The sequence below is a fragment of the Triticum dicoccoides genome, chromosome 1B, assembly GCF_002162155.2.
Source record: "Triticum dicoccoides isolate Atlit2015 ecotype Zavitan chromosome 1B, WEW_v2.0, whole genome shotgun sequence".
NCBI classification, from domain to species: Eukaryota; Viridiplantae; Streptophyta; class Magnoliopsida; order Poales; family Poaceae; genus Triticum; species Triticum dicoccoides.
Window position 1 is genome coordinate 260,328,810 of NC_041381.1, and position 7,225 is coordinate 260,336,034.

The following is a 7,225-nucleotide window of genomic DNA, read 5'->3' on the forward strand; positions in this document are numbered from 1 at the left end:
GGTCGAGGGGGAGTGAAGTGCAGGACTAGATGTGGGCGGCGGCGCCTCCGGATGTGGCGTGGCGGGGCAGTGGTCGCGTCTCCAGTTGGGGCATGGCCGGGCGGCGGCAGGGTCTCCGGTCGGGGCGGGGCGGCGGCTGCGTCTCCGATGGGTGTGAGGTGGCAGCAGCAGTGCCGGTTGGGGTCGGTGCGGAGGGCGTGTCGCCGGTTGGATCGAGGAAGGTGCTGGGTGGGCCTTTTCTCTTTTTGTTGTCCGAGCCGGTTCGGGAGTTCGGCAACATCTGCATTCGGCCCTATATAGGGCGGACCGTGATCCAAATAACTATTCTGATCCTAGGATCAGAATAATGTTACTCTATATATATATAAGGTGGATCTATTCTAATAACACCTTTAAGACTCTTATTCTTCATACCGAAACCTTATTTTGCTAACACCTTCCCAGCAACGAGCCCGCCTGACACGAACACCCTGGGAGAAAGGCCATGATTTCTTCATGCTCGACCCCCCTCCCTCCACCTTCTTCCTCCTCCAGCACCTCCTCCCACCTCCCCAACTCCATCCACCGCCAGCTACCGCGATGCCAACCCCTCCGGCGGTCCACTTCCTCACTGCCCCCGCTTAGCCACCCCTCACCATCCTCGCCCAGTCTCCCACGGCCCCACCCAACTCCGGCCAAGGCGAATCCCGGTGGCCCCAGCCCTGCGCCACATGCCTCCTCACCCGACCTCGGCTACAACCCCGCCCCGTGACACCGGCCTCCATGGCCCCCCGCGCCGCCCGGCGACGGCCGGCCTCCACAGCCCTGGCACCGCCGCCTCCCCCCTCCTCGTGCCTCCCCGGGAACGGGATCTGGTCGGTTCTTGCCCTACCACGCCGCCAGGCGACGGAATTCGAGGACCGACCTCCACCTCCGCCACCCTCCCCCGTCCCCATCCCGGATCTGCCGGCGCGCCATTGATCCATCGATGGTGACCCCAACAACTGCTGCTTCCACCTCTCGGCCAAATCAGACGCGCCCAGGCTCCCTTCCCTCTCACTACTTTGGCCCGTGCAGTTTGATCGGCGAGTCTGTGTAGTTCGCAGATGACGGGATTGCAGCTTCAAGCTCCCTGACTCCCTGTTGCCTCGATCGAGGGGATGCCCTGGCATCCTCCTTTCCTCCCTCCTCATCTGCTCCTCTCCCACGATGCTCCACTGACAGCAAGCAGTCCAGGCTGCTCCCTAATGCAGGTCGGCTGGGTCCTCTCCGGGAGCTACTGTCGCTACGCTAGAGCAGTCTACTCCCTCCGTCCGTGAATAAGTGTACTTCTAGCTTTTGTCTTAAGTCAAAGCTTTAAAACTTTGACCAACTTTATAGGGAAAAGTAGCAGCATTTATGGCACTAAATTAGTATCACTAGATCCGTTTTGAAATGTACTTTCATAATATATCAATTTGATGTCATATATGTTTCTACTCTTTTGTATATAGTGTTAGAATTAATGGGCTAGGCCCATAGCAATTTCTGAAATCTCAAAGCCCATGTGTAAAATGGCAAGTGGTGGTGCTAAGTTTAGTCCCACCTTGGAAGTTGAAGAAGAGTTGGACCTCTTTATATAGTTGGTTCTCTCCACCACTCTAAGTGGTGTGTGAGAAGAGAAAGGGAAAACCACACGCGCGCGCTCGCTCGCCTGGCCTGGCCTGGCCGGGGCGAGGCGGGGCGGGGCGGGGCGGGGCGGGGCGGGGCGGCGCGTACATGCAACATGCGCGTGAATGGTCCGCCGAAATCCGGTCCGTCTCCTTGCAGGAGCGCAGCTTCCTTTTGCCGTTTTATTTTTTATGTCTTGGCAGACAAGATTTTTGATTTCTTGTCCGGTAAGTATACGAATTAGAAACCGAGTCGGTTTGGGATTGTGGTCGCGACACAATACCGCCTCTGGTCCTAATATATATACAGCTACCGGCTGCGGCCAGAGACACACCAAAAAACACCTAGGGTTTTGCCTCATCTCACAACTGCGCCGCCATCGTAGTCTACTCCATCCCAAACGCCGGCGTGCATCGGCGCGTGGGAGAGCAGGTCTCCGGAACCGTTCGTCTTTGTGATCCTGCACCGGGAGAGGACGAATTAGGTTTTTGGGAAGCGCTGTGCGCGACTGCTCAAATTCGTCATCACGGGTCGTCTTCCGTCCAAGTCGGGCGATGCTACTCATCGTCGTATTCATCGCCGTCAGCAGCAGATCGTCGCCAACATCGTCATCAACACTGTCGCACCCATAATAGCTAACGATCAGTACGTCCAACATCCTTTGTTCATGTCTGTTTCTACAGCTATTGTTACGTGCTTGCTGTTGTTATGCATGTCTTGCTGTTCTTCTAGTTTGCTAGATTATTGCATGCTAGTATCTTTTCTAGTCATGAATTATTTACTGGAATTAATCATGAACTTGCCTAATATTCCATCAATCCAAAAACCTAATTATAGGCAATTTCCTGAGTTAACTATGGCTGGATTCGCTGATGCACTGAGGCCGGATAAGTTTACCGGTGTGCACTTTAAGAGGTGGCAGGTGAAGACCACGCTCTGGCTTACTGCTCTGAAAGTTTTCCACGCTAGTGTTGGTGCTCCAGAGGGAATGACCGACGAAGATCGGAGAAAATTCCAGGAAGCCAATACTATGTTTGTGGGATGCATTCTGAGTGTTCTTGCTGACCGTCTGTGTGATGTGTACATGCACATAAACGACGGAAAAATTCTGTGGGATGCACTGAATGCAAAATTCGGTGCAACAGATGCAGGCAGTGAACTGTACATCATGGAGAGTTTTCATGACTACAAGATGGTGAATAACCGTTCTGTGGTTGAACAAGCTCATGAGATACAGTGCATTGTGAAGGAACTTGAACTCCTTAAATGTGTTCTACCCGACAAATTCGTGGCTGGGTGCATGATTGCAAAGTTGCCTCCTTCATGGAGGAATTTCGCCACAACTCTGAAGCATAAGAGACAGGAGATATCAGTTGAAAATCTGATTGCATCTCTTGATGTTGAAGAAAAAGCTCGGGCTAAAGATACCACTGAAAAAGGAGGTGAGGTTCAGCCTACTGCTAACATGGTGCAGAGGTACCCACAGAACAAGAACAAAGGGAAGAACAAACCTGTTTTCAACAAGCCTACCAAGACTACTACCTTCAAGAAGAAGAAGTTCAACAAGGCTGAGCTAGAGTGCTACGCCTGTGGGAAGCCTGGACACTTTTCCAAGGAATGCCCTGAACGTGCAGACCGCAGAGGGAAAACAAGCTCCAAGACTGTCAACATGGTGACCGCTAGCAATACTGATGGGTATGGTAATTTACCTATTGTGCTTTCAGTATTTCAATCATCTTCGTGGTGGATTGATTCGGGTGCTAACGTTCATGTGTGTGCTGACATCTCCCTGTTTACTTCTTATCAGGTCGCAAGGGATTCTTCCGTCCTAATGGGGAATGGGTCACATGCTTCTATTCGTGGCATTGGCACGGTGGATCTGAAGTTTACTTCGGGAAAGATCGTGCAACTAAGGAACGTGCAACATGTCCCTACTATGAACAAGAATCTAGTTAGCGGCTCCCTTCTACGTCGAGATGGTTTTAAGGTAGTTTTAGAGTCCAATAAAGTAATCGTGTCAAGATTTGGACAATTTATAGGAAAAGGCTATGAGTGCGGAGGCTTGTTCTGCTTTTCTCTTTCAGATTTTTGCAATAAGTCAATAAACCAAATTTGTGCTAGTGTTAATGATGATGCAAGTATTTGGCACTCTCGTTTATGTCATATTAATTTTGGTTTAATGTCTCGGCTATCCAGCATGAGTTTAATTCCGAACTTCACAGTTGCCAAAGGTTCTAAGTGCCATAGTTGTGTGCAATCTAAGCAACCTCGAAAGCCTCATAAGGCTGCCGAGGAGAGAAACTTGGCACCTCTAGAACTCATACATTCTGATCTTTGTGAGATGAATGGTGTGTTGATAAAAGGTGGAAAGAGATATTTCATGACTTTGATTGATGATGCGACTAGATTTTGCTATGTTTATTTGTTGCAAACTAAAGATGAAGCATTAGACTACTTTAAAATCTATAAAGCTGAAGTTGAAAATCAACTAGAGAGAAAGATCAAGCGTCTTAGGTCCGATCGTGGTGGAGAGTATTTTCCAAAAGTTTTTGATGAATTTTGTGAGGAACATGGTATTATTCATGAGAGGACGCCTCCCTATTCACCTCAATCAAATGGAGTGGCCGAGAGGAAAAACCGCACATTGACTGACTTGGTGAATGCCATGTTAGACACTGCTGGTTTATCTAAGGCATGGTGGGGGGAGGCTCTATTGACTTCATGTCATGTCCTGAATAGAGTTCCCAACAATAATAAAGAGAAAACCCCTTATGAGGAGTGGGTTGGGAGAAAACCATCACTTTCTTATTTGCGCACTTGGGGATGTTTGACAAAGGTCAATATTCCTATTCCTAAGAAACGCAAACTTGGACCAAAGACAGTGGATTGTGTCTTTCTAGGGTATGCTCAACGGAGCATTGCTTATAGATTTTTAGTGGTAAAATCTGAAGTACCTGATATGCATGTTGATACTATAATGGAATCTCGTGATGCAACATTTTTTGAGAACATATTTCCTATGAAAGATATGCATAGCATTGCTAGATTTTCTTCTGAGATAATTCCTGAATCTAGTACAACTGATGAATATTTTGAACAATCACATGAGGAAGTCCTTGAGAAGGATAACAATGAAGTTCCTAGAAGGAACAAGAGACAAAGGATTGCAAAATCCTTTGGTGATGATTTCATTGTATAGCTTGTGGACGACACACCCAAGACGATTGCAGAAGCATATGCATCTCCGGATGTAGATGATTGGAAAGAAGCTGTTCATAATGAGATGGACTCAATTCTTTCTAATGGAACTTGGGAACTAACTGATAGACCATATGGTTGTAAACCTGTGGGCTGTAAGTGGGTGTTCAAAAAGAAGCTAAAGCCTGATGGTACTATTGATAAGTACAAGGCGCGGCTAGTGGCCAAGGGCTACACTCAGAAAGAAGGCGAAGATTACTTTGACACCTATTCACCCGTTGCTAGAATGACCACCATTCGAGTGTTACTTTCCTTGGCTGCCTCTTATGGTCTTATCATTCATCAAATGGATGTAAAGACAGCTTTTCTCAATGGAGAGTTGGAAGAGGAGATCTATATGGATCATCCTGACGGGTTTGTGGTAAAGGGTGAAGAGAGAAAGGTGTGCAAGTTGTTAAAATCTTTGTATGGTCTGAAACAGGCACCTAAGCAATGGCATGAGAAGTTTGAAAGAACTTTGACTTCTGCAGGATTTGTCATTAACGAGGCTGATAGGTGTGTTTACTATCGCCATGGTGGGGTCAATAGTGTCATATTATGTTTGTATGTGGACGACATACTGATCTTTGGTACAAACATTAATGCAATTAATGAGGTCAAGTCTTTTCTATCAAAAAGTTTTGACATGAAAGATCTGGGAGAAGCCGATGTAATTCTAAACATCAAACTTATTAAGGATGAGAGTGGGATTACATTAACGCAATCTCACTATGTTGAGAAGGTCTTGAACCGATTCGGTTTTATGGATAGCAAGCCTTCTCCAACACCTTATGATCCCAGCGTGACACTCAGAAAGAACAAGAAAGAAACGAGAGATCAATTAAGATACTCTCAAATTGTCGGTTCACTCATGTACTTAGCTAGCGCTACAAGACCAGATATCTCTTTTGCTGTGAGCAAACTGAGTAGGTTCATGTCCAACCCGGGTGATGATCATTGGCATGCACTAGAAAGGGTCTTGCGTTATCTGAGAGGTACTATGAGTTACGGAATTACTTATTCAGGGCATCCTGCTGTGCTAGAAGGATATATTGATTCAAATTGGATCTCCGATGTTGATGTACTTTACGCAACAAGTGGGTATGTATTTACTCATGGTGGTGACGCAGTGTCATGGAGGTCTTGTAAGCAAACCATATTGACGAGGTCAACTATGGAAGCAGAATTAACTGCTTTGGACACAGCTACTATTGAGGCAGAATGGCTGCGTGAGCTCTTGATGGACTTGCCGATTGTTGAAAAACCTGTACCGGCTATTCTTATGAATTGTGATAACCAAACGGTTATCGCTAAAGTGAACAATTCTAAAGATAATGCAAAGTCATCAAGACACGTGAAAAGACGTTTGAAGTCTGTCAGGAAGTTGAGAAACTCCGGAGTAATAACTGTTACGTATATACAAACAGACAAAAACCTGGCAGATCCCTTTACAAAGGGACTATCACGAAATGTGATAGATATTGCATCGAGGGAGATGGGTATGAGACCCATAGATGTTACACCATAGTAGTAACCCAACCTTTGTGATCGGAGATCCCGTGAATTAGGATCTGGGAAGAACAAGCTATTGGTTAACTGAGGAGAGTAATAACTTATGATCGTCTCCAAGTGAAGAAGCAAAACTCTCAGAACTGTAAGGCTCAGATCTGTAAGGCAGGTCGGCAACATGCCTTAATGTGGTTCTATTGGCTATAATTAGCAAAGATGCTGTCCTACAGAGCAGTCTTGAAAGAACACACCTATATGAGTTCTGACTGTAAACGTCGCAGTCTATGAGATTTGGGTGATCTCTAGTAAACTCACGAAGAGACCAGGGAGTATGACGTATAAGCTCCAAACCGCGGGGTAGCCTACTAGCGGTCAGATACTGGTTAAGACTTTGAGTGAAACCTGTTCACACAAAACTAGCAATTCAAGGCATAGTCCATTGTCAAGTTGTGAATGGATGTAGCTTAAAGTTCTAGGCAGAAGTTCAACTTAACAGTCTCTGCTGAAACACTGGTATATTAAACAAGTGGTGAGAGAAGGCAAATCTCTAAATGGGTATTTGAGATCTGGTGGGGATTGTTAGAATTAATGGGCTAGGCCCATAGCAATTTCTGAAATCTCAAAGCCCATGTGTAAAATGGCAAGTGGTGGTGCTAAGTTTAGTCCCACCTTGAAAGTTGAAGAAGAGTTGGACCTCTTTATATAGTGGGTTCTCTCCACCACTCTAAGTGGTGTGTGAGAAGAGAAAGGGAAAACCACACGCGCGCGCTCGCTCGCCTCGCCTCGCCTGGCCGGGGCGGGGCGGGGCGGCGCGTACATGCGACATGCGCGTGAATGGTCCGCCGAAATC